Below are 21942 nucleotides of genomic sequence, written 5' to 3' on the forward strand. Positions count from 1 at the left end.
TGGTGTGTGCAATTAATGCCAAACACATTAGTAGCAATAAGTACCTAGGTAGGGGTTCTACTCTCAGTGTTGCCAAGTAAGTGTGTGTGTATGTGAAGGGATCTACTTCAGTTTGCAGAAAATATATGCCCCAGGAGATCATTTGTCCGAGAACTAACTGGCAAAAGGTAACATTTCAAAGCAATCATCTTGTGGAAATTCATTCCATCAAAACTAGTAGTAGATGTGTAAATGCCCTCTTTCTCACTGTACAGCTGTACAGTGAAACTGGAGTTGGTATATATAGTTGGGTGTGGTTGTTACGGGCACAGCCACCCACATTGGGGTTATTGTTGTGCGTATCCCCCCACTTAGTGTGGTGTTATACTGTACAGTTTATGTTAACAGGTTAAGTAGTTGTTAATCACACTATGTGTGGTTCTACACCACCCCACACCCTCCAAAGTGGGGGCTGTGTCACCCACACCAGTAGACCTATGTTTACCAACACCAGGATTGCACTACATTGGGGACATATACCCTACCAGTACCTTTGTCAATGAAATTAAACTGGCGGACCGATTATTTACTGATGTGATGTTTTGGCAATTTGGTCTTGGTGGAATTACATGGGTCAAAATGAGTTCACTGCAAAATGAAGTATATCTATGTGAACAGTATTCTCTGTGTATTGCATCAACACCAAAGCCTATGTGTGTGTGTGTTCATAGGTTCATAGGTTCATAGGTTCATATTAGGCTATCTGCCCTAGGGCATTTATAAGCCTAGCCAGAATGTGTTTGGCTTTTGCCACCCATTTTAAATTTATTTTGCTATGCCCTTTTTCGAGGTTAGTATACTGTGCCTCTATCTAACAGTGACACAGAAGTGATACCCGGGGTAAACCTACGATCTCCCATCCACTCATCAAGATTCCTCTTGAAGAGAGTCAATGAGGGACTCTGCCTAACCTGGACTGGGATTTTATTCCAGAGTGAAGGGAGCCTCTGGGTTATGAATCTGTCCCTCCAGCATGTCCTATTTATTTCAGTGCTGAGGTTCAAGTCACTCGAGCACGTAGCTCGATGGGATTTGGATTTTCTCACTGTACATTCACTGTGTCATTCACAAACATTTGGTGTGTGTCACCCAGTACACTTACCATTGTCCACTGTAGAAGAGCTGCTTACATCAGCCACTATGCACTCACCTGTATACAACCCTCAGACCTATCAGCCATACGGCACATGCAGTAACTGTTATACAGACTTGTTACTTGTGTTCACCTGTACTCAGGATATGACACAGTCAATGTGTCACCACAGTGCCACACCCCTTGTAGGAAAGGACAGCAGACCAACATCCTCCTGACACACAGACACCTAGAAGACAAACAAAATACATTATGGAGACCACAATCAGTCAGTTTTAATAGCAGCTATAATGCATCATGGCTGGACAGTTACACACCCTGAAATGTAAGCATTAATCATTCCAGCTGACAGCATGTTAAACAGCATTCCATTGCTAAACATTAGTACATTCACCCTGTGCATCAGAACCATATTAGCATGTCCCTGCATCAATGGTATGGATGACAGGGATGTGGCACAGGTATCATCATATGCACAGGGGGTGTTGTGGTTTTGCCAGAGGCCTAGGCTGAGCCATTTGGTTGACATCATGTGTGTGGGTTAAGGGGGTTCTTTATTAAAAGGGCTGTGCAGACGTAGTATGTGTAGGTATGAAGGTGCCCTAGCTGTGTTGGTGATGTGTGTGTGCATGTATGCACACATTTCTGCCATGTGGGTGCCCTATATAGGGGTGTATTGGACAGCTGCAGACCGTACATGGCATGGTGTACAATTCACTGTGTCCAGCCATGGACATGGGAACTGTGCCTGCCAGGGGTTGCACGGACACTACCAGGCAGTAGCCCAGATATGGTACTCTCCCCTGATGATGACAATTGTCCTCTGGATCCACATCCCTGTTGGGACCGGCCAGGACCACATGCACATGGCCTGCTGCATTGTGGTGTGGACAGCACCCCCCCCCCCACATTGCTGGAGCTGGTACTGCCACTACCGGAGCAGACCATGAGTTATTGCACATTCACATAGACCTCTACCTGTTGGTGTTGCTGACCTACATCCATCTGGTTGACATCCTACTCCCACCACATGCTATACCACAGACACCACATGGTCGAGGATTCCCACCATCTCACCCAACCATCTATCCATGACCTCTGCAAAATAAGGGTGGGCACCTGCAAGACCACATATGTAGTCACGTACAGCAGGAAGAGTAGCACTCTGGAGCCTCAGATTATCTCTGGTGTAACATTCCATATGTGTCTGTTCCTCCATTACGGCCCGAAATATGCAACTGGTGACACCTGCTGTGGCACTTCTGCCAGGGGCATGATGGCCAGCAGCCCTCCTAAGAGCACCCCTGTACATCTGCCTGTGTGGTGCCTCACCAGTCATCCAGCTATAGCTGCTGCATACAGACACACTTCCCATAGTCACCACACTTTCCTGTCCCTTTCCACCACCTGCCAACTGTCCCTCATCTATGGCCACTGGTAATGGAGTATGTATGGCATTGTGACTGTGTGTGGGGATGGGGTGGATAAAAGTGGGATGTCAACCAATGGTACAGATTCAGCTCCTGACAGTCCTACCTGTGCCTCACTATGCCTATCATCATTGTCAGAGTCTGTATGGACACTAACATCAGTTTGCCTGCAGGAGGGACCGTGAACCACCTTGCCAGAGGGGCAGACAAGAAATATCAATTAAGACCTGTACATTATGGTTTACTTCTATACACACACACACCCACACACACACACACACACACACACACACACACACACACACACACACGCAAACACACACACACACTTACAGGTGAGGTGGCACAAATATATTACACAGACCTCTCATTACCCAACAATCCACATGCATGACATATGGCACTCAACAGCATGCACTGCAGCCATACTCAATCCTTGTTACTAACATTATACATCTCTGTGATGCATAAGTTGTGTTAATAGGTGATGCCCTTTCCCCTGGAACACTCTGCACCCATGTACACAGTATTGCTGTGCACCTGCACAGCACACTGGCATGTACTGTGCTCCATACCTCACAAGTGTACACACCGCTGCTGAATGTGTATATGTGTGGCAGTTATATTTGCTCTGTTGCTCAAAGCGCCTTTGTGTTTGTCTGACACATACCTGGGATGATATGAGGACTGATGTCAGTAATCAATGCCTGTCCTTTGATTTGCAGATCTCATCATCAGCAGTGCATGTATGTGCAATAAAATCTGGTTACACTGACAACCTTCACAGCTTAATGTGGATATGAGAAGTGTACACACCCATTTTGACATGCCAGCCTCTTCTATGATATGCAATGCGGCCACAATACTGTATTTGTTAACATTACACACATGTGATATATGACATATGACCTGTGAAATCCAATGCAGTATCAAACAAATGTGTTAGTCATGCAGATACTGAATGAGATGCATACAATATGTGGTTTGCACAAGTGTGCATGCCCTTAACACGATGGTTTGTTGAAGCATCTGTTAAGTGAACTACAGCAGTCACTATTCCTGGAAGAAGTATACTAGCATGGCCCATCTTCACTTATTTGGTCACTCTGCCCTACAAATATCCCCCAACTCTGCCAGATTACAAGGTGAGCTCGTGCACAGCCCTTGGAGGTCACACAGTGGCTTCACTATTGCTGTAGAGTCAGGGTTATGTCTGGCACAATTCATAACCTTCACTGTATTCAGATACAGCCATTCTTAGCAAGCTTTGGATGTATGCTTCAGTTCACTGTTGTGTTTCAAGCTGACACCCCTCCCCATCCTCAGCCTTATTGCAGATGCTTGGCAACTATGGGCCACACATGAGTGTTATTTTGCAGTGTTCAAAATTCCAAACACCATGTCTACTGGCCTAGTTCCAGCTAATGAACAGCAAACCTAAAGGTGTACACTGGCACCAGCAAGCTAAATATTGGGGATGGTGGCCCTGAGGTGGAGTGAGGTGTTGCTTGTGCACCACATGTATTGTTATGGATACTGTCTGTAGGTTTGAGCCTTGGTCTCATGACACCATTACACATTGGAGCACATGCCTTTGGGAGACTTGATGTTATGCTTATTCTACCTGTCAGGAGCCCTGGATAATGTATCATGTGAGGCAACTCTTCCATCTGATTACCCTAACCCACAGGCCACACTTATGTAGAATCCAGGCAACTGTCGACATAGATACTGCATAGGCAGTACTTACTAGACATTTCTGCAAGTCCCTCATTGTTGCTGCATATTTCTGAGCAGCCTTCATGACCAGTTTGCAACATGTTTTGTCGTCTGTTTTGGATGGGCATCTGTTTATTTTCTACATCAATATTGTCCCATACTTCATACACACATACATGACTGTTTGCACTGTTTGCCATGGTATATGCTATAGTGAGGTAAGGCTACCTTTTCCACTCCTGAGTGCTACCTTTCGGATATGGGATCCATTTCATTGTGTGTAAGATGTGTGCAAGCCATGGCTTCCTCTGTTGCAGGTGAGTGGGCAAATGTCATGGACATACTTCTTGGACAGCAGACCATTACTTGTTGTGACATTGAGGCCCTGTACTTGATGGAAGGCGTGTACTCAAGAAGAGTGAATGCTGTCAGTACACCACAAGCTGCTTCCACAATATGTTATTTGGAGTGTGTGCACACATATGCTACCAGTGTTTGTTAAGGTATGTGTTCCCATATTTGTTGTCCTAACATAGGATTCCATATTACACATTCATTGCTCATATTAGGATCATATTACAGGTTGTAAAAGAGGTGGAATATGTTATTGTGGTTTGCCGTTGTTTATATCAGGGACAGTTGCCATTGTAATGGTGATATATACACTGTTGTAGCCACTATATAATGTTTTAGACATGTCCTTACTGTAGGCCATTTGTCCCACCATTATGCTCATCTCTGTCCACACATATTGCACTGACAGTTTGTTAGGCATACTGCAGGACTCTTACATACCCTTCAGATATGCCACCATGGTGACCACTGTGATGCAGTGCAGTTAACACCAACAATAAGTGAACATGCACAGCATGCATTATGGGTAGGTGTGTTAAATGTGTGCATGGCAAATAGCATGGCCATAACATGACTGGTGGATTGGCAAACCTGAACAAAACAACTCCATACTTATCAGCAACAGGCTGCTGCCCCAGTGGTATACCAGAGGGACCTAAATAGTTGTGTGAGAGAAGTAATGTCAGTAGCCATACCTGTGGCACTGGTACAGGGTGGGAACAGCATTTCAGCACATCGACAGTACAAACCCACAATACTAGAGATTATGCACATCTGTTCATTACTGCACTGCAGCAACAGACTATGTTATCTGACATATGCATGTAGATACTTTACAGATGAAAATGAATAACAGTGGTCTAGTAATGTGCCCTGGGGCCTTACCTACACGCTCCTCGTCTATTGTGTGGGTGGCACCCACCTCTACAATCTGTCTTCAGGCTGCTGGCTTGTCTGGCGGGCAGGTGCCCCAAGGCTGGCGAGGAGCTCCTTAGCATGTGTCAGTGGGGGCTGGATAGCAGGATCCCCACCTGTGGCTAGCTGGTCATTCCAAACTGCAGCAGCATGCTGACGGGCATGATGGATCAGGTCTGTGCACCGATGCTGCACCTGCTCATAATTTTGGTTGTGCAGGCCGACATCATTTCCCTATGTGGACGAACTCATTCCGCAGGGTGGTCCTCTCCTGTAGATCCTGGGCCCTGTACCCGAATAGTATGGCATGATGCATGATGAGGTATTGGATGATTGCGTCATTTTCCATGTTTGTGAATGTGGGCAGATGTTCCCGGGGCATTGTACCTGGAAGACATAAAGAGGAAAAAAGGTCACAGGACCTCATATGGTTGTCCACGTGCACATCAACAGAGGATATTACCTGCAAATAATCCATACTATACCATAACGCTGTAAGCTATCATGGCTTTGACATCTTGCATTACACTCCTGGCCATGACCTCTCTAGTTCCCCCATTGTTGGGAAATTAATGGCATAATCCACTATTCACCATTAATTTCTGTGTAGAGGGATGGCAGTGGCTATCTTCCATAAGGATGATGGTGTGTGGATGGTGGATTGTTTGTTTTTGACTGTAGTTTGTGATGGAACTGTGAGCACATGCCTGTGTTCATGTAGGAGGCAAACTGTGATGTTCTCATGCCCCATGGAGACTTGCTGTTGTTGCCATCAGTCGGCATTATGTCCATGCTCACCAGTGATGCAGGCAGGAGTGTGGTTGATGTGCATATCCCCCTGGACTAATGTTGTGGACAGGGTGCCACTGTTTCCACCTATCCTGTCTGATGCAGGTTGCCTGTATCCATGGCATGTGTGTATGAGGTGTGCTTTACCCCAAGTACAGGTTGACTTGTGTTACTGGCTCTGAGACTGCATACATATGTGGAGACATGGTTGCAATTGGCCTTGGTAGTTTGGCTATGTCTTATTTCTAGTCATAGTCAGCCTTACAGGAAGTCACCTGTGAACCTACATGCTTGCACAGATAGAGGTGCACTTGCTTCCAAGTTGTGGTCTGCACCTATGTGTCCCTGTACAGCCACTATAGCAACCTATTATGTGCTTTGTGTCTTGGTGCTGTCCACCAAGGGGGATTACTCTATGGTTGGTGGGGGATGGTTGTACAGGTCAGGTACTGCTGATTCCATATATCTGCAGTGGACATGAAGTATACACACTCCTGTTACAATGGATGGTACTTGTGCAATTGGAACATGACCCCACAAAAAGCACGTCAACACAGTTCCCACTTGTGATGTGTCCTATAGCCTGCTCAGTTCAATAGGGAACATAACCTGTCCTGTGGAAACATATGGAAATTAATATTCAGTACAGTAAGCCAGTTGAATGTCTGTGCACACCCTTACACTGATATGTTGTGTAAACACCTGCTGAGATCATTACAGCATCCATTTGTCTTGGTTTGTACTCTAATGTCATATCACATCTTCACTTGGCAATGGTTGCTCACCTTCGATAAAACTGTTTTGTTTCTTTTTCAATAGAATTGTACAGATTATGGGTCACATTTGAGGTGAGAAATGTTTTGACATGACTTTCTGCGGTCTCATTAGCATACAGTACACAGACCTGGCATTCCAGCAGGGTTGTGTACACTTTGATATCCAGTGTATATGAGTGTTGATATTGCTGTTAGTGGCAGGCATGGACAGTGGGTCATAACACAGTTGTGCACTTCTCTGATTATTATGTGATAAGCATGCCTACTGCAATACCCATATCAGTGTCATGGCAATGCAACAATCAGTAGCAGTACACATTTTATTTTGTTGTATGCAGTGACAGTGATATTACACACATGTGCAACATGCACATTTTATTTTCCGGACTGCTTGTGACCCGTGTTATTACTTCTTTGCCTTTCAGCTGAACATACGCATACATACGCATGCTCAGAGGATACCTAGTAAACATTTCTGTTCTATGTCATTATGGCATACTGTATTTACAGTGTAGCAGCTCAATCATGCATCTCACCCTGTTATACCAGGACTTCTGGTCCTTGGTCCACATCACTGGGTGACAAAACAGAGAAGTCAGTTTTGATAAAGTATTAATATAGCTGCCATAACACAAGTATATGTATAAGTGACTACAGATATATGTCACAACTGTGAACATTGTCCAGAAGAACACTGTATAGTTGAATGTTATTAATTCAATATATCACATGCAGTTTAACACACACATCTGCAACAGTGCTTTACTATGCTCATGCCCTATATAGGTATCCTAGATTTACAATACAAACATGCATAATACTCATATTCACAGGTAACATATGGATATGGGCAGCATCCCATTAACTGGCCTAGCAGTGGCACAGACACGACTGTTTGACAGACACTCTAGTTGTTGCCATATGTGAGCTGTCCTTTCCCAGGGTGTGTCAGGCTCGTCAGCTGTGACCCAACCTAGCCACCTCTTAGAGCATCACATGTGGACAAAGCCTAACATTGGGGGGGATATATAGGGGCAGATCGTAGATATGCCTATTACAAACTTATGACGTTTGTAGCATGATACATTTTGCATTACCATGACTGTTCTGAAGGTGGTGGGGTCTGAAACTCATGTGTCTGTTATTACTTCATTACTTCCATCTCCAGCTATTTGCCAGAATAATATAGATGTTTGGAGGAACATAACAAACACTATGATGGCTAAATCTTGACATTCTGTGAAGATCTTCACAGGTGACAGGTATGGCCCACTGCAGACAGAGCCAGATGCTATGTCCGTAGCATTTGTTCAGCAGGACATCATTATAGCAAGTATTAATGGCACATATACATCTTTCATAATCATCTATCCCATTATTACAGGCCAAGTACTACATTCAATTACATGCTTAAATGCTTCACATACTTGGTTTATCTTCAGGTTCCTTCTGTGTACAGACTGTCTTCTTGTTTCTTATTTTTTATTTTTGGTGTCTCTCTCTCTGTCTCCCTTTCTCTCTCTCTCTCTCCCTCTCTTTGTCCCTCTCTCTGTCTCTGCCCACAAAGGTCTTCTCCCTGACGTATCAGTGGCATTCTCTCTGTTGATTGCTATCAGTACATGGCAACATCCATTTGTCTTTCTGACTTCATATTCCTGAGTAAGGGTATGTTGCAACCAATCTTGTAACACCAGCAACTTTCACAGTGTATAACAGCAATATTTCAAATATGGCCCTCTGTTTCAACCTCTGTCCTCCACTTATATACCAGGCTTTGTCCAGATCTCATGCAGTAAGAGGTTGATAGGTATGGTCTATCATTATTTAGTGCTGACACTTATATACCAGGCTTTGTCCTGATATCATGCAGTAAGATGTTGATAGGTATGGCCTATCATTATTTAGTGCTGACACTTATATACCAGGCTTTGTCCAGATGTCATGCAGTAAGAGGTTGATAGGTATGGCCTATCATTATTTAGTGCTGACACTTATATACCAGTCTTTGTCCAGATGTCATGCAGTAAGAGGTTGATAGGTATGGCCTATCATTATTTAGTGCTGACACTTATATACCAGGCTTTGTCCAGATGTCATGCAGTAAGAGGTTGATAGGTATGGCCTATCATTATTTAGTGCTGACACTTATATACCAGGCTTTGTCCAGATGTCATGCAGTAAGAGGTTGATAGGTAACGGCCTATCATTATTTAGTGCTGACACTTATATCCCAGGCTTTGTCCAGATGCCATGCAGTAAGAGGTTGATAGGTAATGGCCTATCATTATTTAGTGCTGACACTTATACACCAGGCTTTGTCCAGATGTCATGCAGTAAGAGGTTGTTAGGTGATGGTCTATCATTATTTAGTGCTGACACTTATATACCAGGCTTTGTCCAGATGCCATGTAGTAAGAGGTTGATAGGTAACGGCCTATCATTATTTAGTGCTGACACTTATATCCCAGGCTTTGTCCAGATGTCATGCAGTAAGAGGCTGTTAGGTCTGCTCTATCATTATTTAGTGCTGACACTTATATACCAGGCTTTGTCCAGATGCCATGCAGTAAGAGGTTGATAGGTAATGGCCTATCATTATTTAGTGCTGACACTTATACACCAGGCTTTGTCCAGATGTCATGCAGTAAGAGGTTGTTAGGTCTGGTCTATCATTATTTAGTGCTGACACTTATATCCCAGGCTTTGTCCAGATGCCATGCAGTAAGAGGTTGATAGGTAACGGCCTATCATTATGTAGTGCTGACACTTATATACCAGGCTTTGCCCAGATGTCATGCAGTAAGAGATTGATAGGTGATGGTCTATCATTATTTAGTGCTAACATTCCTGCTATCATTCCAGTGATGTTGTGGACTCCCACACAAGTTGTGGGGTAGGGTCCATATATATGAGGGCTACAGCTGGACAAAACATGTGTGACCCTGTACAGTCTGGAGGTCAGTGCATAGAGAACACTGTTATATGCCCTTGTAAGACATTTTATGGGGGAGGGGTATTAAATGTTTTTAATCTAGGCTGTTACAGCATTTGAGGAATATCAGTAATGAGAAACATAAAGGTATATGGCTGTACATTTTCATATGTTTCACCATGGGAACAGTAGTGGGCTAGAGCTTACTGTCTGTTTGTCAGTGTGATATTGATGTTTTAAGTTAAGCATTGTTATGCAATGGATAGATTTACATTGTAACAATTGATATTTTTCCCCTAGGGAGTTGACTACAGAGTGTAATTTGAGGCTGCTGAACTACATCTGTAATTAAGTGTTAATTGATTCTTGTCTTGAAGGCCAGTGTGTTGTTCTGTTGTACTACTTGAAGGCTTTAGTATAGACAGCAAAGTATGTTATGTTTTGCAAATTACTGAAAGGCCATGGAATGTATCATCATGGAACTCATAAACAAAGACATTGGTAACCTCCAAACTCTGGACCCCACCCAGTTCGGGTTTGTGAAAGGCAGATCATGCCTCTTGAACCTGATCGAATTCTTTGAGGCAGTCACCAAAGCCGTAGATGAGGGTAAGGTGGTTCACACAGCCTATCTTGACTTCGCCAAGGCTTTTGACACCATCCCCAATTCTGGAATTATAGGTAAACTCACTAAACTAGGTATAAATCCCTACGTCACAAGATGGGTTGCCAACTGGCTCACTGACAGAACCCACACTGTAAAAGTAGCAGACTCCAAATCTGACTTCAAACCAGTGACAAGTGGAGTACCACAGGGTTCAGTCCTTGGACCTCTCCTGTTTGGTATCTACTTCTCTGAAGTACAGACTAACACAGAAGGCCTCTGACTAATGAAGTTTTCAGATGACTGCAAACTAGTAGCTATAGTCGAGTCCGCAAATGATGTGGACATCGTACAGAAGGGTCTCACTGAGACAGATGCTTGGTGTCAGAGGCATGGCCTCAAGCTCAATGCCAAAAAAGTGCATTGCCATCCCCTTTGGTAAAAACTCTGTACCCATGAACTTCCACATAAATGGCAGTCTACTTAATGCCGAATGTGTGATAGACCTTGGGACCCAGGTGGACAGTAGTCTCTCCTTTGATAATCACATCGCCACATTAGTCAGGAAATCCTTCTATGTGGCACACCTCATCACAAAAGGGTTCTCATCCAGGAAAAAAGAGGTGATTGTTCCAGTGTACTCAGCACTCATTAGACCCATTATAGAGTACAACATCACTTTTGGAATGTACCTCACAAGACATCTGCAGCAGCTGGAAAGGCCACAGAAGTACCTCACAAAGAGGATTACTGGCCTCAGACAGATGCCCTACACTGACCATCTCAAAAAACTCCAGCTTTACTCTGTAGCATATCGCCTACTTCGAGGAGATCTCTGCCTAACATATAAAGCTATGTTAAACGAAGAGCTGTTAGACATGCTACACCTAAAGAAATCCCAATCCCTCCAAGCTACACACTCTAGTGACCTAAACCTTGTCACCAGAATAAACTGGACATGCTACAGGGATAGATTCCTGTCCCAGAGACTTCCTATACTCTGGAACAAGCTACCCATCTATGTCAAGCAAAGTTTCTCATTAGCATTCTTCAAGAAAAATCTTGATGAGTTGATGGGAAATAGGAAATATACCCCAGGGATCACTTCTGTGGCTCTGCTCAACAGGGGCACAGAAATTTAACTTTCTTGGGTGGTGTAAGCCAGGGAACCTTGTTGGCTAGGCTTATGTGGGCCCTAAGGGGGCGATAGTCTAGTACCTACCTATGAACCAATGAACCTATATATTTTCTTTGAGAGTTATATTAATCAGTTGTTTTGTATTTCAAACACCTAAATGCTATAAGAAATGGCAAAAACAACTGAAATAGTACACAAATAAACATTTATATGTATGCAAACTGTGTGGTGTCATGTCCTTTGGAGTGTGTGTGGGTATATGTTTCATGCAATAATTCTCATTTGTAGGAAAGAATCAGACAACTGGCCATTTGAAAAGGTGGCAACTGTAGGAATAATGGCTGTTTGATATTCTGTGCACCCTCTATATATACTCTCATTATATATCTATAAGTATTTCTTTATTGATATATATATATATATATATATATATATATATATATATATATATATATATATATATGTATGTTTGTGTGTGTGTGCGTGTGTGTATGTATGTATCATTAGAATGCTTAGTGCTTCAACATTGTACATTCCCTGTGGTAGACTGACTGTTCTGAATGATATGTTAGAGAAATCATCCCAACTTCTTACAGCTCAGGTGGCATAGTGGTAACTTGTTGTGGAGGATCCTGGGTTCAGGACTTGCAAGGGCTGGTTATTTTGTTGCAAGGCAGAACAGTTCAGCTGTGGAGAGAGGGATAATGGCAATAATTACAAGAGGCTCCTATTTTGGGCCCCTTCACCCTCTTACAGTGGCTTAATATCGAGCCCAGGAAACCTAATCCACATAATAGTGAAAGTTTAGAAGCGCAAAATTCAAAACCTCGAATACCGGAGGCTTTGAATTTCATGCTTCTAAAGTTCCGCTATGGTCATGTATTCAGGTAAGTGTGTGTGTGTGTGTGTGTGTGTGTGTGTGTGTGTGTGTGTGTGTGTGTGTGTGTGTGTGTGTGTGTGTTAAGGGGTTTGGGTAGGGGCTGTGGTGTGTGTCAGTGTGTTTTGTTGCTGTGATGTGTGTGTGCAAGGAGAATGTAGCTTGTGTGGTGGTGTTTTTTTCTGTGTTTATATGTAGTGTGAGCTCGGAGTGAGAATATTTAAGTGGGGGATGGGGGGCACAACCCCCCATGGGGGGTGCAGGTGGGCTTGCCCCCCTGCTTTCATGTAGTAGAGTGATTGTGTGTATTTGTGTAGTGGATGGTGTGTGTGTGTGTGTGTGTGTGTGTGTGTGTGTGTGTGTGTGTGTGTGTGTGTGTGTGTGTGTGTGTGTGTGTGTGTATGTGTGTGTGTGTGGGTGTGTGCAATTCAAAACCCCCAGTATCCGAGGTTTTGAATTTCGCAGTTTTTACTTTTCGTTGTTTTGTGGATTCAACTTCTTGGGCTCGAGATACTGAAATTCGAGATGTCAGTATTTCGAGCTTCTGAAGTGAATCCATATGTATATATATATATATATATATATATATATATATATATATATATATATATATATATATATATATATATATATATATATATATATATATATATATATATACGTGTATATATATATATATATATATATATATATATATATATATATATATATATATATATATATATATATATATATATATATATATATATATATATATATATATAAATATATATATATATATATATATATATATATATATATATATATATAAATACATTTTCCCTACTGTTGAATGACTGTGCTGTATGATATGTTTGAGAAAACATCAGACATATCTACAGCTCAAATGGCTTAGTGGTAACTTGCTATGGTGTGCAGGGTCCTGGGTTTGAGACTTCCAAGGGCTGATTATTTTGTTGCTGGGCAGAACAAGGGCTGTTGGATACAGAGTGATTAAGGCACTGTTAAGCAGTTTTAAGCAGGTTTGCACAGGTTTGCATGGGTTTGTGCAGTGGTAAGCAATGCTAACTTCCAGTTAAATATGCTTTCAGACAGTTAGCCTAAAAAGTGCCTTATTTGTATAGGCATTGTTTCGTGCCATGCAAACAGGCTTAATCCCACTTACTTCTGCTTAAAAGTGCATACTCCTGCTTACCCCCATGCTCATTTCTTTAAATGAAAAGAAAAAAGGGGTGATAAGAATGTGGTGAAAAAGGGGGCAAACAGAGGAAAAGACAATAGGGAAAGTATTTAATGATGTGCAGGACAGGTGTAGGGAAGGATCATAGATGTCCATTTCTTCTACAGCAACAGCTGTGCATATATACTGAATTTGGAGTTATATTTGGGCACTGAAAGCCCTGAGAGAGGGGTTGATGCAACAATAATGTGTTGTGAAGTCATTTAGACCAGATTACATGTGCCCAGTGAACACGTCTGTGAAATGGATAGCTATGTATGGTGCGAAGTTTTTTTTGGGAACAGATTGCCCTTTTTTTTTCTTTAAGGTGAGAGTGGGATGTTGGAGAAGGATATTAGGTATATTTAGGGAGGTAGGTTAGGTAGGAAGACAGACAAGACATAAAAGACAGCATACAGGGGTGGTATATGACACATGTCGAGGTAAACACCTTGGACGGGGAGGGGTGTTTGGAAATCAGAAGCCTATAAGCCCCCAAATGGAAACAGTGGGACTGAGGTCCCCACCTATGGGCAGTCACCACTGCACCTTCATGGCTCCGAAGGCGGCTGTACTGGGGGCTGAGCAGGAGGGGCAGGCTGACTCTCTAATTGCATCACGTGGTCCTCAAGCTGGCGTAGCAAATCTACAAACTCCTTTTGGAGCTCACTACACACCAAACCCTGGACCTGGCTTTGGGTGACAGTTTCCTGTCTGAGCCCACTCCCAGGGGGGATGAGCCCCATTCCCTGAGGCAGTTCCACCCAAAAGTGGTGCAGGACCAGCAGACGAGGAGGTCTGGGGGTGGGTCCCAGACATGCTAGGGCCTGGTGCCATGGCCAGATGAGGTGGGAGAGGTGGGTCCGCTGGGACTGGCCTTCCCAAACGTGCCATGGTGTTACAGTTTTCGAACATATGTGGGTTAGTAATAGTTAACACAATCCAGGATTGGTTATAACAGCATGCATAATTATTCCCATTAACCCAAAACAACAGATTTGTAACAGTTGCATAGCAAACAGAACACATGCTTATATGGAACCACAGTGGCCATTACAACAGCATGCAGGTTACAGTGATGGCAATAGGCCACCAATAATATTATTTCAACATGGAACATTAATAAAAACACATTTAAGTATTTGTTGAACAATAGGATATATGCCCAAACAGTAGGTCTGGCGTAAAACATGCCCAATGATTTGTGCGTTTAGATTATTGTTGCAGATATGGTGGGGGGAGAGAGAGACATCAATTAACAACTTGTATATCTTTGCAGTACTTACAACTTTAATGATCATTGCTCTAATCATTACTCTATAGGTATTATTATAGTACCCTATGGCTATGGTTTGGGAAGTGGTATTTTTGTACTCAGTGTATACTTCACCTGTCTTATAGCTACATTCTACTTCTCTTACCTGGTAGACCTATGGAGGGAATGTTTGTTAACACTACCTGCCTGTTTCTACACATATTTCCAGATTCCTAGTTATAATTCTGCACATACCTCTCAACCTGTTAATGCAAAAAAATCTGTACAAAGCTTGACAAACTGGGGGTACAAATGGTGACATATTTTAAATATTGGTCTTATAAAGTTTTAGAAAGTTAACTTGTTAAGCTGCTTTACTTTAATAAACACTTGTTCGATGCTAAGATCAAACTTCTTCAGACAATAAAAAAAGAATAAGTAAAAAAATGTAATTTAAAACGTACTCTAAAAATCATGTGATGCTTAATTCCCTATCAAAGGGAAGGTAGTAAATAATTAATTAGCTACATCATTGAGCTCCACCCATTAACTTCATTCACAATCTCCAACATAAATAAATTGAACAACGGGTTGACAAACACCCAAAAACATTGCATATACAATGAGCAAACTTGACTAAATGTCAGCACTGTGACTGACCTTATATGAAAGACATTTAGCAATAAGATTATTTAGCATACTAAACTTTCTATCTAAACAAAAAGAGCAGAAAGTATATATGCATAAACCACAATTACTCTCTGTGCTGACTAGCTCATTTATAAGTCTCCGCCATTGTAATCATTCATAGGTTCATAGGTTCATAGGTAGGTACTAGGCTTTTAGCCCTAGGGCCTATATAAGCCTAGCCATAAAGGTACACTAGCTTTCGCCACCCAAGAAAATTATTTTCCTGTGCCCTTGTCGAGCAGAGCCACAGAAGTGATCCCTGGGATGAATTTACTTTTTCCCATCCAATCATCAAGATTTTTCTTGAAGAGTGCTAATGAGGAGCTCCATTTGACATAGATAGGTAGTCTGTTCCAAACTATGGGAAGTCTCTGGGACAGGAATCTATCCCTCCAGCATGTTCTGTTTATTGTGGTGACAAGGTTTAGGTCCCTAGAGCATATAGCTCAGAGGGAATGGGATTTCTTTAAGTGGAGCTTGTCCAACAGCTCTAGGTTTGACTTAGCTTTGTATGTTAGGCAGATATCGCCTCTGAGTAGGCGATATGCAACGGAGTAAACCTGGAGTTTTTTGAGACGGTCTATGTAGGACATCTGTTTGAGGCCAGTAATCCTCTTTGTGAGGTATTTCTGTGGCCTTTCATTTGTTGTAGATGTCTTGTGAGGTACATACCAAAAGGGGCGTTGTACTCTATAATGGGTCTAATGAGTGCTGAGTAGAGGGGAACAATGACCTCTTTTTTTCTGGATGAGAAACCTTTTATGATGAGGTGAGCCACATAGAAGGATTTCCTGACAACTGTGGCAATGTGATTATCAAAGGAGAGATTACTGTCCACCTGTGTCCCAAGATCTCTTATCACACTTTCGGCATTAAGTTGACTACCACATATGTGGTAGTTCATGGGTACAGAGTTTTTACCAAAGGGGATGACAATACACTTTTTGGCAATGAGCTTGAGGCTATGGCTTTGACACCAGGCATCTGTCTCAGTGAGGCCCTTTTGTAGGATGTCAACATCGTTAGAGTTTTGATTATGGCTCCTAGTTTGCAGTCATCTGCAAACTTTGTTAGCCAAAGACCTTCTGTGTTAGCCTGTACTTCAGAGAAGTAGATACCAAACAGGAGAGGACCCAGGACTAAACTCTGTGGTACTCCACTTGTCACTGGTCTGAAGTCGGATTTTTTACCTCTGGTGTGGAACACCAGTTGCCCATTCACAAGCTATAAACAGCTTAGACCACAAGCTGTTAAAAGTAAATAAGCTACAACTAGAAATACAGTACATTAAGGAATGTATGGTACCAAACGGACTACGAAAAGCTCAATATCCCACTGGCCTAGAAGGTAATTCACCTTTCCACTTAGACTGAATAAATCTATTTGACAAGCAGGGAATAGAACTTATGGAGTTAATGGTGAAACATTATGGGCCGGATTCACGAAACCTCCGTGTAAGACTTAATATGTCTTACTCGGAGGCTGCAGTTGAATGGTATGACGTCAGCGTGCCATGAATATTCATGAGGGCACGCTGACTCATCCTTAACTCTTAAACGGACTGAGTAGGCAAGCAGGGGGCGTGTCCAACTGCCGAGCAGTCTAAAAGTCCATGCCCCTGCAAGGTTTTAAAAAGCATAATGTCAACAGACAAGAGCGAGTCCGCTCAAATGTACTTGCACCCAACTCCACACTCCCTGACACTGTAAACCCCCATCAGAGTTATAAAACGGAAAAAATATTTTTTTTTTTAAATCCACGATATAGCTGCCCGTATTTGCGCTTGTTTGCGCAGGTGTACCTATTGCTTAACCACAGTTAGCAATTGTGACATTGAAGAGCATATAAGAACTACTTATGCAAATTAATCCAAATCGCAATAGTGTAATGGTAGAGCATATGCACAAAGAGAAGGCATTCGTGGTTCGAGTCCCACCACTCCCCTTCTTATTTATATTTTAAATCAGCATTTGAAATAATACCAGACAAATATGATTAAAATTTCATTAAAAGCAGTGACATGGCCAATGTATCAGCGAAAAAAATATATATTTTTAAAAGACCCAGATATATAATAGCCTGCCGTTAAGCAATGTTTTACACAGCTAATCACAGGTGCCCATAGTTTAATAGCACTATACCCATGTAAACAGAGGTGCCCATAGTTTAATAGCGCTTTATGCAGCTAAACAGAGTTGCCCATAGTTTAATAGTGCCTCACCCAGCTAAACAGAGTTGCCCATAGTGTAATAACGCTTTACCCAGCGCAATAGAGTTGCCCAACATTTAAAAACGCTTTACCCAGCGCAATGTGTTTGCGTGGACGTGTGCGCCATGCCAACCAGGGCACAGTAGGGCACAGGGGAGCAACGTAGAGCTAAGTTGCTTAAACGCAGCCACACCCCCTAGCCTGTCTAGACAGTATTAAAATAAAAGAATGACAAGGTTTGAACCCAGGACCCTTTGCATCATAATCAAAGTACAGAACCACTAAGCCATGACAACATAGGGGAACCAGCCACTATTAGCATACGTAAACCTAGGAATGGTAGTCTAACCATTACTAAGCAGGTCTGCAGTCAGCCGAGAATTTTACAAAACGGCCAATCACAAAAAAGTGCGGGAAATATGGCATATTTAAGCCCCACAGGTGGGAATACACTCCATAACTGATTGTAGCTCACATCTGCGGTCAGAATGTTTGGTGTTGGAGAGGGAGTGCACTTCCGAGTGCAGAGATGGGGCACCGAGGAGTCCAAATACATGGTTTGGCTCCTAGTCCACCGTCACGAGGCAAGACTCCAGCAGGGCCAGTTCCAAGGGATGGAGTACAAGGCAGAGGCTTGGAACCAGTTAGCTCGTGACCTCACCAGTGCCACAGGTGTTCCCCGGACTGGTGAGCAGGTCCATCACCACCATGCGGACTTGAAGAGATGAAAGGAGGACCGCCTGAACCAGTGGATACAGGAGGCCTGTGGGATGCGGGATGCCCCACAACTGAGTATTTAGCCATGGAATGTAGTATGTAAGGATTTAAAATGGAGTATGTATAACGGATAGGAATGTCTCAATATCCCTTCATTTACTTTACAGATGCAGGTGACCGCGTTACGAATCAGCAACCCTATGAAGATAGGCTGCTAAGACTGCGCCGCCAGGCAGGTTAGTGATTATTCTGCATGTATTGTTATATAAAATATGGGAGAGAGCATGAAAGAAAGTGTTGTAGTCCAATAATACAGCCATAAAATGGACTGAATAAGTCCTCTGCATGTACTGTCAGATAAAAATGTTAGAGAGGCAGAAAAAGAGTGTAGTAACCCATTAAGAAAGGTAACATATGTCTGGAATAATATCTCTGCAGGCACTGTCATATAAAAGAATATGTGAGTGAGTCTGAAAAAAGAGTGTGCTAACCTATTAATAAAGGTATAATATGTCGTGAACATGTCTGCTATATATACCGTTAAAACAAATAAAGGAGTGAGCCAGTGGAAAAGTGTGTAATGTCATTAATAAAGGTCTAAAACCCAGAGTGTGTCTGTTTCACTTAGTATGAAATGTTGTTGTACCCTTGCATTATACAAATAGTAATGTGTTAGAAAGTGCTGGCAACCCAGAGTTCTGCAGTCCCATCTAAAGTGGGTGATGGAAGTGCTAGTAGCTGTGAAGTAAATATACAGTCCTCAACAGTCAGTTACTGGCTGGCATGCATAAGTAAATCTGGCACATGAGTAGCATGCTAATATGTTCCCCAGAAATGTAAGTGTGCTTCAATAAATGCAGAGTTCTGTACAATTTAAAGTGAAAATGTCATGTGAAAACATCCAGATATGTAGATAAAGAAATATAAATGCAACCATGAAATATGTAGCAGTAACATCTGCATCCTGGACAGTTAGTATGCAAGATATAGGTCAAGTATAGATTGAATTAGCCAAACCCACTACACAACCTAATGCATGGTGGCAAGTGTAATAATACATGTAGGGAATATACAACTGCAGTCATTAGGAATGTAGTGTAGAGTAAAACTGTATATAAGATGTTAATGGAGGTTTTTTATACACCCTACTGTTTGTGCATAAACCATGCAATTCCACACCTCAATGGGTATGTGTAATCTTAAATATGTGTTAGGATATATGTGCAATTGTTCTATAAATATTTGCACTCATGTTGATGCATGTGCCCTGTTCAAACACCACATTCATGGTGGCCTGTTGCTACCAATCATCCCTGCATGCTTTTGGAATAACCACTGTTGTTCAATATATGCATATGTTATGTTTGCTGTTCAACTGTTGGAACTGTAGTGTGTTGGGTTAATGGGAATATTACTGCATGCTGTTACAACTAATCTGGAATGCTGTTGTTTATGTTGTAATGAAACACACCTAATCACAGAACATATGGGAAGGCTGGTCCTAGCGGACCTAACCTGTCCCTCCTCGGTTGGCGAGTGCACCTGGCACCAGTGGCTCAGGTGTCCAGCCCGGACCCCCTCCTCCATTGGTCCTGTGCCACCTTCAGGTGGAAGCACTGCAGGGGATGGGGCTAATCCCCCCTGTGCAAGCGTGGGCAGAGAAGGGTCACCCGTTACCCTTTGAAGGGTCCAGGTTGTGGTGCGTAGGGAGATCCAGCGTTCAGTCGCTGATCCCCTACGCCAGCTTAAGGTGAGAGTGGCGCTTCTCACGGGTGAGCCTGCCCATCCTACTCAGCCCCCAGCACAGCCACCCCCGGGGCTGTGAAGGTGCAGTGGTGACTGCCCATGGGTGGGGATCTCAGTTCCACTGTTACCACCTGTGGGTTCATGGGCTTGCGATTTCCAAACAACCTTCCCTGTCAATTGCGTTCACCCACCCCATGTGTCAGATTCCACCCCATATGCATCTTGTTTGTCTTGTCTGTTTACCTCCCAAACCTACCTCCCCAAATATACCTACTTCCCCTACCTCACTTACCACTCTCACCTAAAAAAAAAAAAAAAAATAGGCAATCTGTACCCGAAAAAAAATTACGCCCCATACATAGCTTCCCATTTTGCACACATGTCCATAGGTCATATACACCGATAATTCTAATTGGCAGTGCAACAAACTATGTTGTCCTCACCCCTCTCTCAGGGGTGGAAGGTCTCAAAACTCACTCCAAATTTTCAACATATGCACAGCTGTTGCTTTTAAAGAAATGGACAGCTATGGGCCTTCCCTACACCCTTCCAGCACATCCCGAGCTTGTTTTCCTACTGTCTTTCCCACTCTGTGCCCCCTTTTTCACCACTTTCCTATCACCCCATTTTCTTTTCTTTAAAAGAAATTAGCGCAGGGGTAAGCGAGGGTAAGCACTTTTAATTAGTAGTTAGCAGGGGTGTGCGAGTGTGAGCTTGTGTGCGCTTAGCTAAGCATCGCTAAGCATTGTGCAAACCCACGCAAACCCGCTTACAACTGCTTAAAAATGCCTTAGTTACTCTGTATGACAGGGCCCTTGTATTGCTCAGCAGCAAAATAAAAATACCCTTGTCAGTCTCAAACCCGGGACCGTGGACTCACCAGTCTGCATGAAGTACCACTAAACCACAGCAGATATACAATAATTTAGTGCTGAAAGCAATTTAACATGCATTACCATGAGTGAATATAAAGGGAAAATAGGAATGGCATAACACAAATCTTGTTCTGTGGGCCTTAACCAGCAGGTGTTGTTGAATTGCATGACATGACTGTGAAAAGAGAATCAGCCATGCTAGTAGGGAATAAGGTTACAGTAGCAGCTTACAAACCCCACACAGTATCACAGCAGGATACACACTGGCATATTAGCATAGGTTACAGGCTAGACCTCCCAACAGTGACTGCTCTACAGTGATGACCCTGATTAGTAAACAAATGTTAGCTGTGCCCCTCTGACTCCCTGTAAAATGTACTAACAGTAGGCAGAAAGGTGTTGAATCTCACTTCATAACAAATGTCAATAAGTGAGAGTAGACACCGCTTGCACGTCAGAAAAGGTGTAGTAATAGAAATGCTCTGAATCACCCAAAGTCTGAACTGAAAATGTCAGAACTATATCACAGGTGTATCCCAGTTATATGTACCTTTCCCTGAGGCTG

This window comes from Protopterus annectens, chromosome 15.part0 (genome assembly GCF_019279795.1).
Source record: "Protopterus annectens isolate FY-2018-M chromosome 15.part0, PAN1.0, whole genome shotgun sequence".
Lineage (NCBI taxonomy): Eukaryota > Metazoa > Chordata > Ceratodontiformes > Protopteridae > Protopterus > Protopterus annectens.